This window comes from Stegostoma tigrinum, chromosome 27 (genome assembly GCF_030684315.1).
Source record: "Stegostoma tigrinum isolate sSteTig4 chromosome 27, sSteTig4.hap1, whole genome shotgun sequence".
NCBI classification, from domain to species: domain Eukaryota; kingdom Metazoa; phylum Chordata; class Chondrichthyes; order Orectolobiformes; family Stegostomatidae; genus Stegostoma; species Stegostoma tigrinum.
The window spans coordinates 27,988,620-28,013,136 of NC_081380.1; the positions used below are offsets into that span (position 1 = coordinate 27,988,620).

The 24,517-nt window shown below is 39.3% G+C and overlaps 1 protein-coding gene across 1 annotated transcript in view; it reads left to right on the forward strand.

Moving 5' to 3' along the window:
- aatf (apoptosis antagonizing transcription factor) overlaps positions 1 to 24,517 on the forward strand; it is a 111,910-nt gene that overhangs the window by 22,519 nt on the left and 64,874 nt on the right. The window lies entirely within an intron of this gene.

A 24,517-nucleotide genomic window follows, 5' to 3' on the forward strand; every position in this document is an offset into this window, starting at 1 on the left:
GAAGCCAAATCCATATGGCTGGAAGTAAGAAATACTGAGGAGGTGAAAACACTGGTGGGACGGGCCTATAGGCTCCCTAACAATAACAGTTCTGTAGGACAGAGAATTAACCAGGTGATAATGAAGGCATGTTTTTAAAAAAAAGGCAGTCATGGGTGACCATAGTCTTTGTGTTGGTTAGGAAAATCAAATTGGCAGAGGTAGCCATGAGGAAGAAATCAGTGCATTTGGGACCGTTTCTTAAAACAATATGTTGTGGATCCAACCATGGATCAGGCTGTTTTAGATTTGGTAATGTGTGATGAGGCTGGTTAATAGGTGATCGCGAAGTAAAGTATCCCCTGGAGAATAGTGACATTGTAAAATTTATCATTCAGTATTAAAGAGAAAAACCTGTGTCGGAAGCAACTCTGCTAAACTTAAATAAGAGTAATTACGTGGAGATGAGGCCAGTGTTAGCTGGAGTGGATTGGTAAAGCAGTTTATCAGAGAAGAGTGTGAAGAACAATGGCAGATGTTGGAGAAAATAGTTCATGGCTCACAGCAAAAATGTATCCTGTGAAGATTCAGGATTCTAGGAAGGTGATGAGCCAACTATGGTTAACCAAAGGAGTTAAGGATACCAGCAAATTGAAAAAAATCATACAACATGACAAAGATTACTGGCAAACAAAAGGATTGGGAAAGTTTTAAAAGTCAACAGAAGATGCTGAGAAAATAATAGAGACAGAATAAACTGGGCTAAGCCAGTATGTAATATCAAAAAAAATTTCTTCAAATACATTTTTTAAAAATAAGGCCCAAGTGAAAATAAATTCCTTGAGAATGAGGTTAAAAAAAATAATAATACGGAATCAGGAAATTGTAGAGTAGTTGAATAAATACTTTGCATTAATCTTCACAATAGAGGACACCAATAGCATTCCATTTTTTTAAAATGGGCAAAAGTGGGGAGGTTATGCTGACCCCATATGTCACTTTGTTTGGGTCACAACTAGAACGTTATGTCCAGTTCTGATACCACACTTCAGGAAGAATGTGAGGATGCAGAGGATGTTCGTGAGAATGATTCCAGGTGTGAAGCATTTGAGATAGAAGGTTATGTTGGAGATGGTGAGGAGTTTTATTTTTTTTCCCTTGGAGCAAAGGAATTTGAGGGCGATATGAAAGAGGACAAGATTATTGCAAGCTTAGAAGGGGTAGACAATGAAGTAGTTTTCACTTGCAGGGATACAAGTTCAACGTTTTGGGCAAGAACTGCGAGGATGAGGAAGAACTTTTTCACTCAGCAAGTGGTCATAATGTGTAACCTGTGCCTATGACAGTTAGCATAGCGACAGAGTGTACTGAGGACTTAAAAAAGTTGCAGGGCTTCTGAGGGGCTTCACACAAGTCACTCAACATGATATCATGAATTTGTTCTAGGTTGCTCTATACATGCTTTCAGTTGTACTGCTGATGAAACCCAGAGGTTGTCTCTAAGCACTATGAATTATGTTAAGTCTTCCCGATTATATTCAAGAAGAATTCTAGGCTGTCAAAATGGAGAATGTTATATGCTTTAGAACTTAGTGGAATCGTACTATGTCTGGCCTTGAGCAATGTTTGTTTGGATTCCTTGCTTCTAAGAGCAAGGAATCCAAACTGGTTTGAATGATTAACACAGAGCTGGCATGGACTTCGTAGGCCATTATTTCTCAAAGCATTAAGCAGATTGCGTTTACAGTAAAGCTGCCAAACAAACACTAACATCTGAAAGGGTCAGAATTCTCTTGTAAACCCCATTTACGATGCACTGTGCTGTACTACTTTTCAGAGTAAATATACTTCATATTCTCACTTGTATCAATTGTTTTTGAGTTGATATAACTTCATCACAGCCCCATGATGAAGCAGAACAGTGATTCTCTGTTTTGCGTTTTACAATATATTTGTTAAATGTAAAAGTAGAACTTTTGAAGCTTGACATTTTGAGTTATATACTTATTATATTGAATAAAGGTGATGGGAAGGGTCAAACTGCTTAATAATTATTTGACCTTATTTGTAAAATGCATGTTGTTGACTTATTTAATGAGTTACATTACAAGCTGTGGAAAGTGCCATGTTTCATTACCGGTCAGGAATGCAATATCATTACAGAGGTATGGCAGAGTAAGCGGTTGGTGCTTTGAGTCGTCAAATTAGTCAACTGTGTCCAATAATAAAAAACAGCATGCACTGCAACTGAGTGTGTATTGTGAGGTAAACTGTTGCTGTATAATTGACAGCTTAGTGACTAAATTGCAAAATGGTGACATGAAAAGCCATTTCGGTAACAATATCATTTGGCATGCTATGAACCGGCCTATTTTACACCTTGAGCCATGTTTATTGCCTTTCTGTATGTCTTTGACTCATTTTTCAAATTGTGGTTTGCTGTTTAAACTGGCCTTGTGTTTGTGCACAACACAGTATTCAGAATCAGTCTAGATAAATCCGAAAACGTTTTGATTCTGTGATATAGGTTTACAGTTATGAGCACACGAGTAAATTATGTAGTACTGTGGTGCACTATTTAACCCAAGAGGGGCTTCACACAAGTCACTCAACATGATATCATGAATTTGTTCTAGGTTGCTCTATACATGCTTCCCGTTGTACTGCTGATGAAACCCAGAGGTTGTCTCTAAGCACTATGAATTATGTTAAGTCTTCCTGATTATATTCAAGAAGAATTCTAGGCTGTCAAAATGGAGAATGTTATATGCTTTAGAACTTAGTGGAATCGTACTATGTCTGGCCTTGAGCAATGTTTGTTGTGTTTGAAATTGTCGACTTTCTTGCCTGGCTGTAATTGTGTTAATCAGAGTATCTGTGGAGTGTATCAATGTGTTTTTAAAAATTTGTTCATGGGATATGTTGTTACTGGTGTGGGAAACTCTTGCTGTCCGTCCTTATTTACCCTTGCAAAGGTGTGGATGAGCTGCCACCGTAATTGAATTATGTATAGTTCGAGCGCTGTTAGGGTGGAAATCTCAGAATATTGACCCAATGGTGGTGATGGAATCATATCATATTTTCAGGTTAGGATAGAATGTACATTGAGAGGGATCTTGTGGGTAGTGTTCCTATGTGCCTGCTGTTTTTGTTCTTTATGGCTATAAAGATTATGCCTTTGCAAAGTGCTGACAAAGAAGCCTCAGCGAGTTATTACAGTGTGCCTTATAGATAGTTAAAATTGAAGTCGTGGCGTTGTTGGAGGCAGTGACTATGTTAAGGTTGTTAATGGAGTGTACTGAGGTTAGCATTAAAGGTCTTGGATAAATGTATAGAGCTGTGCATCCCAGATGGGCAGTTTTTAGACATGAGGAGATGTAGACTAAAGCTTTTCCTCTGAAATAATAATAATGTGTTTGTGTAGATCTCAATGATACTTTTAAAATACATCCTCAGCTTGGACCTGTGGTTATGCTGTACGTGGTACAAATTCAAGTGGATTGAGACAGTTTCCTTGATGCTCATGTTACTTGGCTTTACTACCTAAGTTACATGGGGGACTCTTTCAAAATTATATCACATCTACTTAATGAAGCTCAAACTATTGACTCAGAAATGATGATCTCAATGTCATGTCTATAATTCAACTGTCAATGATTTGGACTCCCAACAAAAAGAATGCTTTTCTGTTTTATTTCCTGATGCAGGTTAAAAAAAAAAGCTTCTTTATCTTTGGCACATTTGATGATCTATTTCTTTCTCAAATTTCTCCTGGTATCATTCTTGCTCAGTGCCCAAAAATGCATCATATGTTCTCCCTACCAAATTTTACTGCTCCTGTCCAAGTGCTGACTCTCTGGTATATGACTCAATGGATAGTGGTTATGCTCTGTTGCCTCAGCCAAGTGTTATTTTTGAATAAGACTAAATAGTAAACATTGTAAATGTTTCAAAGGATGGAGTCATTCTGGTGGACCCTGATTCTGTCTTCACCTAATATTTAAACATGCATAGTTTTACCATAGAATAGTCATCTAAAGCATGGGATCCTGATTGTCTTTTCTGTCGCAATCCACGATACCAAAGCATTTTGAGATTTCTTCACTACTATCCTGGCTGAAGTTTACTCAGACTGTGAATTGAACCTGGGACTTTTGAATTTTTACAACTGAGGTACATATTGATTTTCCTGTCATGATTCGTATAATGTTTTCAGAATCATTTAAAATTAACAGATGTATTTATTAAACAAACAAAGATGTTATCTGTTTTGAATTTCTGGTTACTATTGATGTTAGCAATAATAAGTTGATGTTTAATGTCTCTAAATCCTACCCACACAGGGATGGACATGTACGCTGAGTACCAAAGTCAACTGTGGATGTAAGTTAGGAAAGATTATGCTGATGGAGTATGAGCAGCTAATGCTAACCATAAGGCAAAACCTCAAGGAAATCTCTGGATCATTACCTAGGCAATAAGAAGATAGACATAGATAAATATGATTTTGAGGGATTAAAATGTATGGCTGAAACATTGGTGTGAGGAGACTTGGTTTAGATTTCTTGGGCACTGGGGCCAATACTGGGGAAAAAGGGGTGCTGCATCATTGATATGGCTGACCTCTAAACTGTGCCAGGAAACCAGTTTTCTGATTAATCATACTGCTAGGGCAGTAAAGAGTGCTTTAAAATAAACTAAGTAGTGGAAAAAGTGATCAGGTGAAGGGAGATATGGTAAAGTAAAGGGAAACAACAAAGTGTTGGAGCAGGGCAGCATTTTGGGTAATGATTACCAGCATTTAAAGGGCGGGACCAGAACATATGCAATACTGCATGAGCATATAAGGCCAGAGACCAGTGAAAGTATTAATTAAACAAAATATAAGATCCTGTATCTGAATGTATGCAGAATTTGTAACAAAAGGAGTGAATTGTCAGAACAGGTGGAGATAAATATGTATGACCAGATGGGTATTACAGAGAAATGGCTGTAGGGTGACTCAGGGCTGGAACCTGAATATAGGAAGGTATTTGACTTATCAGCCCGACAGAAAGCCAGGGAAAGGTAACAGGGTTTCTCTGTATTTATGGATGGAATTAATTCTGTACTGAGAAATTACCCTGACTTGAATGTTCACTATGTACAATCGGTTTGGGTAGAAATACGATACAGGCATTTTTCTTATAATGCAATAGTTGCATTCATGTGTGACCGCTCACTATAAAAAGTCACATGATAGGAAGATTGCTATAGAAAATCACTATACCTGTACAGCAGAAAGTTTGTGTTATCCAAACGGCGTCCACTGTTCTTCAGAGATAGTAGGAACTGCAGATGCTGGAGAATCTGAGATGACGTGGTGTGAAGCTGGATGAACACAGCAGGCCAAACAGCATCAAAGGAGCAGGAATGTTGATGTGTCGGGTCTGGACCTTTCCTCCGATCCGAAACGTCAACTTTCCTGCTCCTCTGATGCTGCTTGGCCTGCTGTGTTCATCCAGCTCTACACCATGTTATCTTAGGTTTGACCTTTATTTATAGAGTTTATAGAAATGAGGGGTGATCTTATTGAAACACACAAGATTCTGAGAAGCTTGGCAAGTAGATGTTAAGATGTGTCCACCAGTGGTAGAGGAATCTTGAACTACTGGCTGGACTTTCAGAATAAAGGAGCGCTAATTTAAAACTAAAATGTGAAGGGATTTCTTCTCCCAACAGGTAGTGAATATCTCGAATTCCCTACCAGACACTTGTGGAGGCTAGATCATTGCCTAACCCTATCATGGCTAGAACGCTGAAAGTATTTTAAAATGAGAGAGATTTTTGAAACATTTAGAGCTGAGGGCTACCTTAAATGTCAAGGAGGTAGCTTGGAGCGCATCTGCCAAGATCTTGTTGAATGGCGGGCAGGCTTGAGAGCCCAAATGATTTTCTCCTCCTATTTCCTACGTACTTTTTATGATTAGATCTTATTAAATGGTAGAGTAGCCTTGAAGGACACAATGGCCTACTCCTTTTGTTTTCTTCTATTCCATCAGTTTTAGTTCAGAAGAATAGTTTGTTTCCTTGAACATAGTGTTGTATGACTTCTGACCTTGGTCAAGTACCAAACAAAGTTATAATCCAACAGGTTAATTTGAAATCACAAGCTTTTGGAGTGCTGCTGCTTCATCAGGTGAAGTGGAGGGAAGGTGTTGGTGGAGAGATCAAAAGATAGTACACATGGCATGAGTGAAGTGTGGTGGGTTTCCATTTAGTGCGAATTAACCTAAGATCTTGGTTGAGGCCATCTTTGTGGATACGGAACTTGGCCATTGGTGTCTGCTCGGCAATTTTGCGTTGTTGTGTATCTCAAAGACCACCTTGGAGAACACACCTTCAAACAACTGACGTACCTCATACAGACCATTGTTCGCAGCAAACAACTCAGCCTTTAGGACAACATGAACCACAACACCACGTAACTCTGCCATAGCAACTCTGCAAGACATGTCAGATCATTGACTTGGATACTATAATCACATGTGGGAGCATACATGGCAGGTATTAATGTGACTTGGCCAATGTTGTCTATCTCTTAGAATGCCCTGAGCTATGCAGGTGCTGTGGCAACGGTTGAATGGACATTGTTGCACAATTGCCAGACAGGAATGTTCCCTCAGTTGGAGACCACTTCAGCTGTCAAGGACGTTCAGTCTCTGATCTTTGGGTACGTGTCCTCCAAGGCGGCCTTCAAGATACGCAGCAATGCAGATTCGCTGAGCAGAAACTGATGGCCAAGTTCCGTACCCATGAAGATGGCCTCAACAGTGATCTTGGATTTTCATGTTGCATTACATGTAATCTCACCAGGCTGTTCCATATTTGTAATATCTTGCTCACTGTTCTGTTTTGACACCATCACCGTGATAAAGTATGACCTCTCTACCTTTAGTTAGCTTTTACAGTTTTGGATTACTTATTACTTTTGTTGGACCCTTTTGTACCTATCATGTTATTGCAGTCATTTGGTTTGTCTCCAGCACCAACTTATTTTAAACTTTTTGTAATTATCTCTCTGACCCAATTAATCGATTCATAGGTCATCCCTTCACTTGCTTTTCAGCTGTTGACACTCCTCACTCACCGTTTGTACTATCTTTTGGTCTCTATCTATAAATTCTGAGCCTGTGCGCTTCCCTCCAGTTCACCTGATGAAGGAACAGTGGTCCGAAAGCTTGTGATTTCAATTAAACCTGTTGGATTCTGTCTTGTCCTCCCTGGTCCAACACTGGCACCTCCACATCAGTATTTGTCCAACAGAAACAGGGCAAGGCAGATTTCAATCTATTGTGTACACTTTCCAGTTGCACTTTAGGGACAGAGAGAAGTCAAACAATTTGAAGGGAAAAAGAAACTTTGTACTTTTTGATTAAATTCATTTTGTGCTCCAGGGTTGTTGATTTTTGACTTCTCAAATAGGCCAGAATGTACTTTTTTAGTCTAATTTTTGAATTTCAATGCAAGTTTACCGTGGCCATTGGTTTAGTTAAGCTTTTCTTTGTTGAAGTGCTAAAATCTGTAGGAAACTGACAAACTACTTCCTTACTTCACCCGTCATCTTACTTTGTGCATGTTTTTTTGAGAACCATCAGAGCAATGCTGACAGATTCAGTCTGAATTAAATAAGCTTGATTGTACCTTTGGTACAGAAATCATGCATTTAAATTCAAATCCCATTATTTGCACTGAGATTTTCCTGTAGAATAACAAATCCAATAGAATAAAATCATAGAATACCTACAGTGTGGAAGCAGGCCAATCAAGTTCATACCAATTCACCCAGACCCCCTCCCCCACCCTATTCCTGTAACATGTCCACAGACATGTTTTGTTAATTTATAATTTTTTTTAAACATTTAGTATTGACTTTTGAAGTGGCCTAAAATATGCATTCTGGTAGGCATGATTTTATTTGGCTTTGTACTGCGGACGGAGGCGCAGGGTAAAATGATCTTGAATTTATAAACTGCACAATTTCCATAGTCGCCCATCTAGTTTGACATGACCTTTTGGTCAGGATCCATTCAGTTTTAGCTTACATTTTGCTCAGCTCCAAATATGGTCTGGATTTGATGATACAGATTAGTTTTTATTCTCCTAAATAATTCAGTTTAGTCATTTAAAATAGATATGACAATTAACATTACAATGTAAGAATGTAACATGTAAAAATTGAAATTTCAGTTGTGTTAAATTAAATGCGCTGAGCTCATCTATTCCCTGTTAGAATCTAGAATCAGGGCTTTCTTTGGAGACATCTAGATTGAAGTAATGCCTGTCTCTTCACAACTCTGAAGAATTTTTAACGCACCATTTTCTAATTTTGTTAGCTGACAGTAGTTTCTCTTGCTTCTGACAAAACAACTAGAACATCAATACAAACAGCATTAAAGAGCATTCACTCTATCCTCTAGGCAGTCGACTGTCTGTGTGGAGTTTGCACATTTCTCCCTGGTTCTGTGTGGGTTTCCTCCCACATTCCAAAGATGTGCAGGTTAGGTAGATTGGCTTTGCTAAATTGCCCATAGTGTCTAGGGTGGGAAATGCAGGGATAGGGTAGGGGGTGGGTCTGGGTGGGATGCTGTTCAGAGGGTTGGTGTAAAATTGATGGGCTGAATGGCCTGCTTCCACACTGTAGGAATTCTATGATTATGTCCATTTTTTAAATAAAAAGCTTTCTCTTTTTCAAACAAATTGAGTTCTATAACGGCTTCGTGTTTGATGAGCATTTCTGTGATCCATTATGGAAAATACAGTATTTGTCTTGACCTGTGCTGTAGCAGAACCTAACATAAAATTCAAATGCCTTAGCATGTGTAGTGCTATTCAGAAGGAGACTGACAACTGCTGGATTGACCACATTCAATGTGCTGAGCAATGAAAATTGAAATAGTTTGGGGAATGTTACTTGCTTAGATGAGGAAATCTATGTGTTGGCCAAATGGATGTTGATTTCGTACATTGGAATTCTGTGATTAGGTCAGAATTTTGCTTGCATCAGGTATGCATTTATCTGGAGTCAACTGTAATGGGTTATGCTCCTTCAGCAAACTTTATAAATGCGATTATGGTGTTCAGTGATGGTGCAGAATGGGTTCTAAACCCGGATGACCCAACTTTGAGCTTTACTAAGAAGATTTGTTAAAATATGCAAATTATACCTTTTTTTGCCAGTTTCTATCCAGTTTGCATGTGAAATCATTTCATTGTGAGAGCTAAGGCTTTCAGGGGTAGAAAATTAGGCAGGGAATTTTCTGCACAATGAGAAGTACTTTGATCTCATCTGGCACCACAGTTTCTCAACAGGGAGATGATTAAAACCAGTATTTCCCAGTGCAGTGAAGTGGAAAAATGTCCCGGTGACTAATCAGGAAAAAACTCCTTGAAGTTACAGTATTGATTCCAGTCTAGGTTATTTCTGTAGTATGATTTTTGCTGCATACATCAGCATCTCAGGCCTTTTCTACAATCTGTACTTTATTTAAAGATTATATGTCTATCTGTGCAGTGAAGCTAACATTGTGTTTTCACATCACTATTTCTGTTAACACTTGTCTATCTGTCTTCAAGTCATTGCTTTAGAGGAATTTTTATAATTTGGTCACCTAATCTTACTCTCACTGTCAATATAGTTTTTAAAATTTTTAGTTAAGAGTTGTCATTAGTAAGTTCAGTTCTTAGTCTAGTAACCATGTGATTTGATTTGTATTCAAACAAGCATCCAGGTGAGATTGAAAATACACACCTTCAAAATTGCGTATTTATTGTGTTCAAGAAATTAGTCTGCAGTCAGGTTTGTGCTTTGCGCTTATTGTATGAGTCTTGATATTATATTTTCCTTTTAAGTTATCTTTTTAAATACCTTTGGTGACATCAGGTTTGTGAAAATTTAACTGTACCATTATGTGCACACTTGAAATATTATGGTTGCTATCTCTCATTTGCAGTCACCTAAGAATGAGGGGTGTTGTTTAAAAGAAGTCTTTATTTCTCAACACCATTCCAAAACAGTCCATGGTAGTTATATATATTTTGTAAAATTTCATTTTATGCATTTACTTAATTCTAATTTCTTCTGATTTGTAGTTGTACGGCATGGAGCAAGTCCTGCACCAGTAGTTGTGTGTTATGTAGATTTTTTTTTCTAGGGAAAGGCATTCATTAATCATCAGCTCCTTCTTACATGCATGAATTATTGTTCTCTCACATTTCTGAATCTCCTCTATTTCATCAGAACTGATGATGCTTTTTTGTCACATATAAGTGTAATGTTTAACAGATGAAATTAACTGATTCAGGGTGGCACAATGATCATATAAAGTTGTCATTCCATCTCAGGGAATTGGGATGCTATTCAGAGCAGATTGATGGAATAAAAGCTGACTGGAAATATCTTCTGGGAATTGTTTATAGGCTTTCAAGCTGGGATCCACAGAAAGCTTTGTGTCTGTGATCAGGCAAACTGCAGATATTTTCTAATCAACCAGTTCTGCAATGTTATTACACACCTCTGGAGTGGGTGGGATTGAACTCAAGTCTCCTGCCTCATAAATTCAGAAGCTGTTGCTGTACCACAGCAGCCCCCTAAATTTAAATTTCACTGATGCTGTGGTTGAATTTGAATCCATGATGCCATAGCATCATTGTGGATGTCTGGTCTAATGATGTTACTAATCAGCCAACATCTGATTCCTTTCAGGTAAATTGCATTCTGAAAGCACAGTGCCACTTGTTCTGTTTTAAATACTTCCTTTTTTGTGTTGGTGGCTTTCTTGTATGTTTCCATTGTAGAATGCATAATAAAAAAAAATCTGCAGTGATAAGTGTATTCCCTTGGGCAGCTGACACATTGGTGTCTGAAAAACAAAATAAACTAATCTGTAAAAAATTGAAAGTGTTTAAAAGGCAAAAATGTTGGTAAAAAACAGTTTGGATATCTTGATTAAAGTCAGGTCTTTTTGTTGCTTGTTCCGGACTGCTATAGTAAATGTATGACAACTTGTTTTTGGTCATTTGATAATTCATAGCTACAAACTCATGAGGAATACCACAATAGGTCATCTGGAATGACATGATCTGATTAGGGAGCTGGGTGGCTTCAAAATGGTCAGATATATCAAGTCAGTTTATTTGATTTTTCTGGGAGAAAATTACAGATCTAGAGGACAATTACAAAAACAATTTTTATCAATATAGCACTTTGGGGCTTCTTGATATGTTAAGGGTGCTGAGCATGTTGTCAATAAAAACACTTTTGATATTGATTCACAGTAGTGATTCAGTGAATTAGGGGAAGACTTTGACACTATCTCACTTATAACTGGTTCATGTGGTACATGCTTGTGGGATATCTAGAACACTAGAAGGCTGAATTGATGCAGGCCTGAGAAGTGTGAGAAGAATTGTAGTGAAAACCATATGTTCATGAAACACTTGTGGATTTGATGGTTGAGCTGATGTTTATATATTTTTATAAGTGACATGACAAACTGCCTATTGTTCAAAGTATCAAAGTTTGTAGGTAACATCAAATTCAATGTAGTAGCTCCCACCCAGCAATTGATTTTGCTATGGATTTGGACTTGTGTCTCTAGATTCGTAAATAGCAGAGGATAGGTGTAAAATCCTTTGTGTTGCACCTAGGATTTGAGCACCTGTTATCCAGTTTAAAGTTATGGATACCAAAAACAAAACTGGTCAAGAGTGCACTCTTTTTAGAGTAGGGATTGGATTATGGAATGGCATACCAAAGCAACATATAGAATAGGAGATAATGCAGTTTTGACAGAAAAATGGGGATTTGATGATACAGAAAATCATGATTACAAAACTGATGAGAGATTTGGAAATGAGCTTATAAGGCAAGTAGCATCACATTAGAATTATAGAGGCTCCATTGTGGTCCCTTTTGTACTGACCTGCTTTTTCTTATTACTTTAGCATAGTTCCATGCACCATTTAAAAGAATGTTGGTAAAAACAACATTTTATGTTATGAATTTTTACAGTGAAGCAATTTTGTAGCATGCTACTTGGAGGGAAGATATCAGCTGGAGTTCCTGATTGCTGATAGTAGGTATGAGTATTATATAATTAATGAGATGGCAGACGAGTCAAATGCTTTCTAAAATCTAAAAGCTTGAGAGCCCCCGCACTGTATGGGCTGACACATGAAGAATGATCATGTATCAGAAAGAATTATTACTTGTAGAATACTAACCCAGCATGAATCAGCCATTTTTAAAAAATTTTTGGAGAGGGGATTTTGGGAGAGACGCAGTTATACAAAATGTAGAGTATTTGGCTTTCGAATTGTTTGGAAAATATCTAATGATTTGACAATGCCTGAACTTCTTCCAGTTCCTCTTTGTCAAATAAGAATTGTGTACCGAGTACAAAATGGGGAGATATAGAGGGTGAGAGACATTTAAGTTAAAATTCGATCATTAGGGAAACAGTTGTTAGCTTGCTGTGTTCCTAGACTGACTGTAATGTTGCTTTCAAATAGGAAAAGAATGTTGCAGAGGTGGCGTCTTTGGGATGTTCCATTCATTTGTCATCCAATAGATCCGTTTCGTATCTGCAATAATTAATTAGGTATAGCTACTGGATGAAGTTACGGTCATTATTTATGTATGCTGCTCTTATCTTTTGTTTTATCAATTATAAACCGATAGGTTTTTCAACAATTCCAATTTAAAAGCGGTTAAATTTTCCTTGTAAATCTAACCTTTCACTTCAACGTACTGAAACGTATCACATTGACCTGCTGTACGTACAAAGGCTTCTTGTTGCTGGAATAATCTGCCAGTTGTCACTACAAAGCAATTACATTTGCCATGATTTTATTTTGGCTTGCGTTGCTCAGACAACAAATTACATGTACTTCTGGCATTGAATAAATATGCGTTCAAGGCTAAACTTCAAATTTGGCTGCCTTGACACATTTCGCACAAAATTTTAAGCTGATTATTAGTTTTATGTAACCGTTCCAATATTTAAACTTTGCATATTACTGTTCTAAATCTAAGTGTCATCATGGATCACTGGTAGGACTCTCAGCCATGAAACAAAAGATTATTAGTTGAAGCCCTGCCCCAGGAATTGGAACATTCAAATCTAGACTGTCACTCTAGTACAGGTTATTTTTCAAATTCCTCATTAAACTGTGCTTCTGTTTTTCTATTCAGGAAGATATTTTTTGAAGAAGAGCAACAAATTTTAGACCTGGACAATATTCAACTCTCAGCCAATACATTACTTACAGATTAATTAGCCCTTTATTTCCGTGCCACTAATGTAATTTTATACATTCAGTTGGGAAACATGTCGATGAAATCCAGAGGTATCCTGAAAAAATGAAAGACACGTTGAGGAAAGGAAAGGTGCATTTTAACTCAAGTTTTTTTTGTTTTAAATGTGACATTCTTTGTGATTCAAGCAAGAAAGGGACAGTTAACTATTCCTTTCAGTACAGTTTTACATCATTAAGAAACCTAGTAGATGGCACAGTGAGACCATTTGTTCTATGACATTGAGAAGTTGGGTTTGATTCTTGCCCAAATTGAAATTAATTGGAGTGTAAATTCCTTTTCCCCAACTCCTGTTTATTTAATGTAACCTAATTATAGGTTATAGAGTCAGAGAGGTACAGCACAGAAAGAGACCCCTCAGTCCAACTTGTCCATGCTGACTGAATATCCTAAATTAATGTAGCCCCATTTGCCCAGCATTTGGCCCGTATCCTTCTAAACTCTTCCTATTCGTATACTGATCCAGATGCCTTTTAAATGGTGTAATTGTACCAGCCTCCACCACTTCCTGTGGCAACTCATTCCAAACACGCACTGCCATCTGTGTAAAAGAAGTTTCCCTGCAGTTCCCTTTTTAAATTTTTCTGCTCTCACCTTAAACCTATGCCCTCTAGTTTTGGACTTCTGTGCCCCGGGGGAAAAAACCTTGGCTGTTCACCTATCCATGCTCCTCATGATTTTATAAAGGTTCTATAAGGTCACCCCTCAACCTCTGACGCTCCAGCAAAAATAGCCCCAGCCTATTCAGCCTCTCCCTCTAGCTGAAACCCTCCAACCCTGGCGACATCTTTATAAATCTTTTCTGAACCCTTTCAAGTTTCACAACACCTTTCTTACAGCAGGGAGATCAGAATTGAACACAGTATTCCAAAAGTGGTCTAACCAATTTCCTCTACAGCCACAACATGACGTCCCAACTCTTCTACTTAATGCACTGAACAATAAAGGTAAGTAAAATAACAAGATAAAGAGCTGGATGAACACAGCAGGCTAAGCAGCATCAGAGGAGCAGGAAGCCTGATGTTTCGGGCCTTCCTGCTCCTCTGATGCTGCTTGGCCAGCTGTGTTCATCCAGCTGCACACCTTGTTAACTCAGATTCTCCAGCATCTGCAGCTGCTACTACCTCTGAAATAAAGATAAGTGTACCTTTTTACTGTCCTGTCGATCTGCAACTCCACTTTCAAGGAACAATGAACCTGCATTCCAAGATCTCTTTGTTCAGCAACACTCCACAGGGGCTTCTTTTGAGTTATTCTAGAACTGAATTTTTGCAGGCTAATTCTTTAAATTTGTTCATAGATGTTATGTTTTATGTGGAGCATCTTGAAATCCACATACTTGCAATCTATAATATGATTTAAATTTCTTTTGATATTTTGCCTTTGGTTTGAAACCTTTTAAGGTATTTAAAGAATGATATATTTCATTGGTTCAGTAATAGCTGATGGAAGATCTACATTTGTTCTCTTTCTACCTTCCCTCTTTGCTTTGTGCAGTTCTTGCTGCAGGGTATTCTTTGACCTCTGGTTGACGTGTGTGACAGGTAATGGGTGATGCTGTCCTATATACACTCAGATATTGAAAACTTGGGGACCAGAATGCTTGAATAAGTCAGTGGCTACTGTAATGTAATTATAAAGCACTATATGTGTAGTATTTATCAAATTCTGCAAGCACTGTGCTTCTTTGAGACTGTAAAGTGCAAGGGAAATATATCCAAATTATAAAGAGTTTGTTGGATTTCTCTCTTTCTCTACAGTTCTAATTTCAACCATTTCCAAATTTATTCTGTTCCTTACGAGCATTATAATCAAAGCCTGGTGTTATTAACATAATGAAAAGAAGGTCCTTTGTCATAAAATTTCAGAAAGACATATGATCCTGAGGCAGGCGTGATGCTCCCTTTAACATCCTTGAATTACGCTGTCATTTCAATCTCTTCACCTTTGATTCTTTGTTAGAAGCATGCTCATGTTCCCTGAAAGAAAGTTGACCCACCTTATACTTGAATTACTGCCCATTGCTGCTGCTTACAGTGATTATTTTCTTATGGAAACTGTTCTCTTGACTCAAAAAAAAGTTCTTACTGAGTCGGTAGTTAGCAGTATGGCTTTTACCGTTACTATGTAATTGGTGTGTGTTATGCATAATACTCCTCTGTATTCTGGAACTATGCTCTTTGTCTTGTTTAATTAGCAGTCATTGGTTTAAATAATTCCAAAATGTTTTGACTGGGATCTACCACCATGCAGTTGTAAACCAGTAAGCATCTGAATATGCCAGCAAAACTATGTTCATGGTTTTCTAGTTTCTTTGATAATGGGAACTGCAGATGCTGGAGAATCCAAGACAACAAAATGTGAGGCTGGATGAACACAGCAGGCCAAGCAGCATCTCAGGAGCACAAAAGCTGACGTTTCGGGCCTAGACCCTTCATCAGAGAGGGGGATGGGGTGAGGGTTCTGGAATAAATAGGGAGAGAGGGGGAGGCAGACCGAAGATGGAGAGAAAAGAAGATAGGTGGAGAGAGTATAGGTGGGGAGGTAGGGAGGGGATAGGTCAGTCCAGGGAAGACAGACAGGTCAAGGAGGTGGGATGAGGTTAGTAGGTAGATGGGGGTGCGGCTTGGGGTGGGAGGAAGGGATGGGTGAGAGGAAGAACAGGTTAGGGAGGCGGAGACAGTTTGGACTGGTTTTGGGATGCAGTGGGTGGAGGGGAGGAGCTGGGCTGGTTGTGTGGTGCAGTGGGGGGAGGGGACGAACTGGGCTGGTTTAGGAATGCAGTTGGGGAAGGGGAGATTTTGAAACTGGTGAAGTCCACATTGATACCATTAGGCTGCAGGGTTCCCAGGCGGAATATGAGTTGCTGTTCCTGCAACCTTCGGGTGGCATCATTGTGGCAGTGCAGGAGGCCCATGATGGACATGTCATCTAGAGAATGGGAGGGGGAGTGGAAATGGTTTGCGACTGGTAGGTGCAGTAGTTTGTGGCGAACTGAGCGGAGGTGTTCTGCAAAGCGGTCTCCAAGCCTCCGCTTGGTTTCCCCAATGTAGAGGAAGCCACACCGGGTACAGTGGATGCAGTATACCACATTGGCAGATGTGCAGGTGAACCTCTGCTTAATGTGGAATGTCATCTTGGGGCCTGGGATAGGGGTGAGGGAGGAGGAGTGGGGGCAAGTGTAGCATTTCCTGCGGTTGCAGGGGAAGGTGCCGTGTGTGGTGGGGTTGGAGGGCAGTGTGGAGCAAACAAGGGAGTCACGGAGAGAGTGGTCTCTCCGGAAAGCAGACAAGGGTGGGGATGGAAAAATGTCTTGGGTGGTGGGGTCGGATTGTAGATGGCGGAAGTGTCGGAGGATGATGCGTTGTATCTGGAGGTTGGTGGGGTGGTGTGTGAGATCGAGGGGGATCCTCTTGGGGCGGTTGTGGCGGGGGCGGGGTGTGAGAGACGTGTTGCGGGCAATACGGGAGACGCGGTCAAGGGCGTTCTCGATCACTGGGGGGAAAGTTGCGGTCCTTGAAGAATTTGGACATCTGGGATGTGCGGGAGTGGAATGTCTTGTCGTGGGAGCAGATGCGGCGGAGGCGGATGAATTGGGAATAGGGGATGGAATTTTTGCAGGAGGGTGGGTGGAAGGAGGTGTATTCTAGGTAGCTGTGGGAGTCGGTGGGCTTGAAATGGACATCAGTTACAAGCTGGTTGCCTGAGATGGAGACTGAGAGGTCCAGGAAGGTGAGGGATGTGCTGGAGATGGCCCAGGTGAACTGAAGGTTGGGGTGGAAGGTGTTGGTGAAGTGGATGAACTGTTCGAGCTCCTCTGGGGAGCAAGAGGCGGCGCCGATACAGTCATCAATGTACCGGAGGAAGAGGTGGGGTTTGGGGCCTGTGTAGGTGCGGAAGAGGGACTGTTCCACGTAACCTACAAAGAGGCAGGCATAGCTGGGGCCCATGCGGGTGCCCATGGCCACCCCCTTCGTCTGTAGGAAGTGGGAGGAGTCAAAAGAGAAGTTGTTGAGGGTGAGGACGAGTTTGGCTAGGCGGATGAGGGTATTGGTGGTGGGGGACTAGTTTCTTTCTTTGTTTATCTAAGCAGTGGTTGTTGGTTCTGGCCCTAACCTCAGGGTTTTATGCTCTTTTCCAGTCAATCTGTCATATCATTGGTATCAATGAGTGAAACAAATCATTCCTTTTCAACTTCTTTTAAATTTCTTCCATATTCAGCATCTAGTTCATTTGTCGTTGAATTGTTATATCTTTGTCTCTTTCATGCCCTCGAGGAAGGAATGTAAACCATATTTTTTCAGATCTTCCAATCTATTGGGATAAGTTTTCCCTTCATCTTGAAATCAGAAGTCGTGAGGTTTGTTGGTGGTTGCGCTATGTTCAGTGTCATTCGTGACTCCTGATGCATTCCATGTCCATATGCCGAAAAACTTGGGCAACATCCAGGCTTGAGTTGAAAAGTGGGAAGTAACATTAGCACCACATATATATGTCAGAAATATGTCATGTCCAGCAAGAGAAAATCTAACCATTGCCTCTTTGACATTCAGCAGCATTCCCGGAATTGGCTTCTTATTTTTAACATGCTGTGGATTACCGTGGAACAGAAACTGAACTGAACCAGTCATGTAAAATCTGTGCCTTCATGAGCAGGTCAGGGGCTAGGAATTCTTTGGGAGTGACTCAAATCCTGTCTCTCTAATGCCTAGCCACTATTTACAAGGCACAAGTCAGGACTGTGTTGGAACATGCTTCTGTTTCCTTGCTGGGTGCAGTTGCAACAACAATCAAGAAACTTGACACTGTCCAGAACAAAGCAGCCTGTTTGAGTGCATCTATCTTCAACATTCACTCTCATTGCCACTCTCACAATGGCAGCGGTGTGTACCATCTAAAAGATATATTTCAGGAACTTGCCTCCGGTTCCTTTAACAGCAGTTTCCAAATGCTTGAGCTTTGCCATCGAGAACAACAAGGACAACAAATACATGGGCACAGCATCACCTGCAATTTCCCCTCTGAGGCTCATAACATCGGTTAGAACTGTCACTGCTCCTGCACTGTGAGTGGATCAAACTCCTGGAACTCCCTTCCTTTCAGCATTATGGGTGTCTGTACACCGAAGGATTGAAGCAGTTCAAGAATCCCCACTCGTCATCACTTCCTTCAGGGTGGCTAGATATAAGCATTAAATGCTGCCCATTGCCAGCAGTGCGCACATCTCATTGGTGTGGTGGATATTTCAGTGCTTAAAATGAAAACAAAAACTGGGGAACATGCACTAATCAGACTGTCTTGTTTTAACAGATAGGAATCTGCACACAGGATTAGTTTGGTTGTTGCAAGATTTTAATGGGACTGCTGAATTGTTGTTCTATTTTTAACTACAAGGAATGTGGTTTCCCAGACTTTGGGAAATGTAGCAGCTTTGAAGAGGCAGGAAATGCTGAATTTGTCGTGTGTATCTTTCCAGTGCTGTATATGAGGTAAAAGGAACATGGATACTTAAACTCCACCTGATTGTGCAAAAGTCATTCAACCTACTAATCAGGCTGCTTACGGAATCCGCTTAAGAGTCCTGCAGTTTAATTCTGCCGGACATTAGGAAACTTGTGCTTCTGGGTTCTTCCTGGCTAAAATTCAGCGCATAGTTTGTGGCAAAGTTTAACTGACAGATGCCATTGTTTGCCTTTTGAGGCCTCCCACCTTCAATGTATCAACATGCTTGGCTTCAGTATCTTCTTTGATTATAAGTAAAAATATCAGATTGGCAATTAAAGCAATACTGCCTTTAAGAAGCTTAATGTCAAACAATGCTTTCTGCATCAGCTGCTCTTGACCTACATGATGGCTGAATCCATCCAAAATGTGGTAGTTTGTATTATCTGGCAACTTGTTTTGTAATTGACATTTCTAGGCATAAGAAAAGCTTACTTATTGAGCACTTGAACTCCCAGTTTCACAATATGTATTCCTCTGTATAATTTAGTGCTGATCTTTGCTCTGGTTCTTTTAAGTTCATAAAATGGCATCTTGAGATGTCTGTTCTTGCATCCATTCTACTGTGTTGTAATATGATCTTTTGCAGTCTCCTTTTCTGATCAGTATGTTACCCTGGCCTAAATAAAACTGATTTCTATACCATCATCCTCCACTTCAGGCAGTTTAAAATGAAGTTAAATTTAAGCTAAGCAATAATTCATTATTTTGAAAATAAAACAATGCAGATGATTGGAAATATGAATAAAAAACAAAATACTGAATGCACCCCTTATGTCAGGCAGCATTTGTGAAGTGAAAAATAAAGTTGCTGTTTCAGGTTGGTGACCTCTTGTCAGAACTGATGGCTATTAAATACTTCTTGATTTTTACTTCATCTTCTGTTGCCCTTAACTGATATAATCAGTTTCCTGAACTATGCTGTCATGGTTTCACCACAAATTCTGAAGTTCACTGGCAATTACTGGTATATACATATGAAATATTTTCATTCTCACGTCTTTACAGCTTTGGAGTTAGTGGACAGCCACTTGAGAGTATCGTGATGTCATTCTTAGAATCCCATTACAAATTAGTGTTTACAAACGCATTGGTGCGAAGCCTTTAGTTTTGCTAAGTTAACATTACGTTCAGGCCTAGACCGGTAACCATTGGAATTAGTGTCAGTAGTCAAAGGCACATGATATTCTGAACACATAATGTGTGCTGTCAATGATTTTGAAGGCAGAAATTGGAATAAGTGTTGTAGGATTGTCAAATGTCTTGCTTGCTAACTTGGAAAAGACTTCAAATATCATGGTTTCACTGACATTCAAGCTGAGATCCACTGACTTGGCAGCTTGTTTCATACCTTGGACCTTGCAGATTTGTGTAGAAATCTGACCTTTTTAAGTAGTGATTGCACAAGCAGAGTTGTTTTGAAATCTAATAGGCAAGCTACCTTTACAGATGGCGGTAACATTTATCCATAGAATTTTTTAATGATTAAATCAAATGTCGGCTTTGCTGACTGGACCAATTATTACCCTTCCCTAGGTTCCCTTGAGAATGTGGTAGTGAGTTGCCACCTTGAACTGCTGTGGTCCATATGCTGTAGATAAACCCACAATGCTGTTGGAGAGGGAATTCAAGGATTTTGACCCAATGACGACGACAATATATTTCCAAGACAGGATAGTCAATGGCTTGGAATGGAAGCTGAAGGTGATGTTCCCATCTAACTGCTGTCCTTGTCCACCTCCAGCTAGAAGGACATGGGTTCAGAAAATGCTGTCTGTGTTTATTGAATTTCTGCAGTGCAATTTCTGATGGTACACACTGTCACTACCAAGTGTTGGTGTTGGAAGATGTGAATTTTTTGTGAATGTGGTCCTAATCAAGCATGTTGTTTTGTACTGAATGATGTCAAGCTTCATGATTGTTATGGGAGCTGCACTCCTCCAGACAAGTGGGGAGTACACACTCTGACTTGTGCCTTGTGGATGGTAGACAAGCTTTGGGGAGTCAGGAGCTAAGTTATTTTGTACAGTATTTCAAGTCTTTCATCTACTATTGTAGCCACTGTGTTTATATGGCTTGTCTGGTTTAGTTTCTGGCCAGTTATAACCAGTAGGATATTTATAGTGGTGGATTCAATGATGGTGTCACGAATATCATGGGGTGCTGGTTGGACTGTCTGTTATTGGTGGTGGCTATTGCCTGGTATTTGTCTCACGTAAATGTTACTTGTTACTTTTCTGCCCAAACCTGGATTTTGTCCAAATCTTACACATTTGGATGGGGACTGCTTCAGAACCCGTGGAGTTGAGAATGAGGTTAGACATTGTGCAGTCATCAGTGAACATTCCCACTTTTGACCTTAAGATGAAGAAGATTCTTTGAGCCTGAGACGATGCCTGTTGCAGAAATATCCCCGAGCTGAGACAGACCTCGAGCAACCATAACCATCTTCTTTGTACCAGATATGACTGACCAGTGGAGAGATTTCCCTGACTCCCATTAATTCCAGTTTTGCTTGGGATTCTTGCTGCCATACTCATTCAAACACAGCCTTAATGTTAAGGGCAATTATTCTCACCATACCTCTGGAATTCAACACTTCTGTCCATGTTTTGTAATGAGGTCAGGAGTTGAATGGCCCTAATGGAAATCAATCTGGGCATCAATGAACAGGTTGTTTCTGAAGAGGTGCTGCTCGATAGCACTGGTGACGCCTTCCGTCCCTTTACTAATGATTTGAGATTATACAGATAGGGCAGTAATTGGCTGCTTTGAATCTGTCCTGCTGTTATGTACAAGGCATGCCTGGGCAATTTTCCATTTCGAGTATATGCCAATGATGTAGCTGCACTAGAAAGCTTGGCTAGGATTGCAGCAAGTTTTGGAGCGCAAGTCTTCAGTACTGTTGTTGGAATATTGTCTTTGCAGTCTCCAGTAGAATACCTGTGACAATTTCTTGAATGGCTGAAGCCCAAAATGAAATCAAATACTGCAGATGCTGGAAATCTGACACAAAGACAGAATGCTGGAGAAATTCAGCCGTCTGGCAGCATCTGTGGGGAGAAATAGAGTTAACGTTTTTGAATCGTCTGAGATTTTCAAGATAATATATTGAGTTTAGTTTGTACTATACTTTGTAATAAATCTATTTTGATAATATTATCAAAATCTATGGTTTGGGCAATTTATTGTTGGTCAAACAACCGGAGAATAATAGGAAAAAATTGCAGCAAGTAATTAAGCCATTTACTCATCACTTTTGGCTTTTTTTCTCATCAGCCTGCAGAGATCACAATAATCAAATTTTTCATAAAATAATAATCAGACATTCACGCAGAAATAAGAGTTAATTGTTTGCATTTGGAGCAGAGTTGCTGTTTAATGGAGTAGCTTGAGCATGTGATAAAACTTAAAATCCCCTACGCAAACTTCTAAAACTTAAAATCCCCTACGCAAACTTCTATCATCCCAAAAAAACTGCAAGATTTTATGCATGATGATGATGGTCCATATTTTTGCCTTCCTTGACTACCAATCCTTGTAGGTTTATAAAATAAGAGAGCTGCAAAGTGAAATGCTATTCATTTATCTGCACTCTGCAGCTTTATAGAATTATTCCATTTTGTGGTCTAACCATGCTGAAGCTCACTAAAGGTCAAGCTATCTTTATAAAGTACATTGTCACAATGGAGGTCAACACAGGAACAAGTTAGCAGAATCTGCGCAGTGTGCACTTCATAATATAGTGGATGTCAGCTAATGTATATAACCATCATATAGGTATATGTTCACAGAAAAGATAGATGTCTTGTTATCTGTGAACTTTGAGTAATGGCAAAGAATTTCATTTTTGTCATAAACTCTTGTGCAGAGATGCATCAAAATGCTTCTTTGGATTTTGTGTTCTAAGTTTCAGAAGCATGTTTGGAACATGTTGACTAAACAGCATCTGTGTTATTGTGAAATGACAACACATTTTCGGAATAGAGAGAATAGAAAGCAGTAGCCGAAGAGGATTGAGGTGGTGACAAGTTTTTGTTTCAGGATTGGACAATTTTACAGCCTTTTTGAGAGCAGGAAAGATTGTGTCTGACAATGAAGGAACAATTTTATTGACAGACGTGGGTCCAAAAGTGGATACAGAGAATTTAGAAGCATACTGAGGATGCAAATGGAAGGGTTCATGGATATTTAATGAAGGTTATATTAGAAGAAAATGGGTGTAAATTAGTGGCCTTCAGAAGTTAGTCTGAGTTGTGAGTTCAAGCCCACTGTTGGACTTGAAAGAAAACAGTACTAGAGAAACTCAGCAGGTCTGGTAGCATCTTTGGAGAGAAAAAAAGTTAACGTTTTGAGTCCAGTCGTTAACTGTTTTTCTCTCCTCAAATGCTGCCAAACCTACTGAGATTCTTGCGCACTTTGTTTCTGTATCAGACATCCAGCATCCACAGTTCTTTGTTTTAATAGACTTGAATGCCTGCTGTACACAAACTTCAACAATATTGAGTTTAATATTACATTGTTGCAGCTGTTGCTTTGAATAGAATATTAAACTGACGTATTATCTAATTGCTGTTTATTTTAAAAGAATAGGTCATTCTCCCGGTGTTCTAACCAGTGTTAGACTTTACCTGGTCATTCATCTCATGAGCCATTTGTAAAGCCTTATTGTATACAGATTATCTATTTAGTTTCAAAATTGCAGCTTTTCAAAAATTAATAGCTTGTGAATTACTTGGGTATTTAAAGGATACAACAAGGTGCTACATAAATGCAAGCTCTCTTTTTAACCATCAGTAGCCTGAAAATTCACTTTGCTCTACCTGTTCAATGTCGCAGTATTTTGAAAAATAAAATTTCATCATACAGCTTTTTGAGCTCCCAATAAGGGCATAGTAGAACCAAGTAAATACTTTCAAACCCTTTATGCATTGTATAATATCTTGCGTGTAATTGATGTTCAGAAATCTCACCCTTTGTGTATTCTTGTCAAAAAAAACACAGAAAAAACTCATAAATGAATAGCTGGCAAATGAAAAGTTAACATTAATTGTTCAGTGTTTTGTCAGATGTGGCTATGATTGAAAAACTAATTGTGTATAATCTTCATACAACCTAAATTTTAATCATGTTTTAATGCATAAACCTATATTTTGAGGGTGTACGCAGTATGTAGAATCTATATTTGTAACTCAGATGGCATGCTTTGCTGCTTATAACAGCTCATTTAAATGGCTGATTGCTTGCTAATAAAAGATTTTTGCTAACTATATATTGGCAGTCAAATTAAGTTTGATAAGGTATTAAACATGCGTAAGGCTGGGCTGAGTTAATACTTGCAACTCTCTTCTGTCAGTCAGATTGAACAGTCTAAATTCGTCAGAGCTTCTTTCTGTCAGAATTACAATTCTGCAGGGTATTACAGGATAAACTGAAAAGTAGCACTAGTGCGCTTTAGGATTATGGAATAATGCTAATTCAGCAGCAGAGCAGTTCATATGTTATTCTTTGTTAAGGAACTTTGCAGAACCTTAATGTTGAAGCTTATTGTCATTCCGAGTTGATAATCTTCGACTGGTTTAATAATTTTTCCTCATGCCTGGGTAGTCTGCAAGTTGCACAATAATCACTCAGGCAGCTTTGTAATCAATGCCCACAGTAATAGGATTCCTCTGGCCA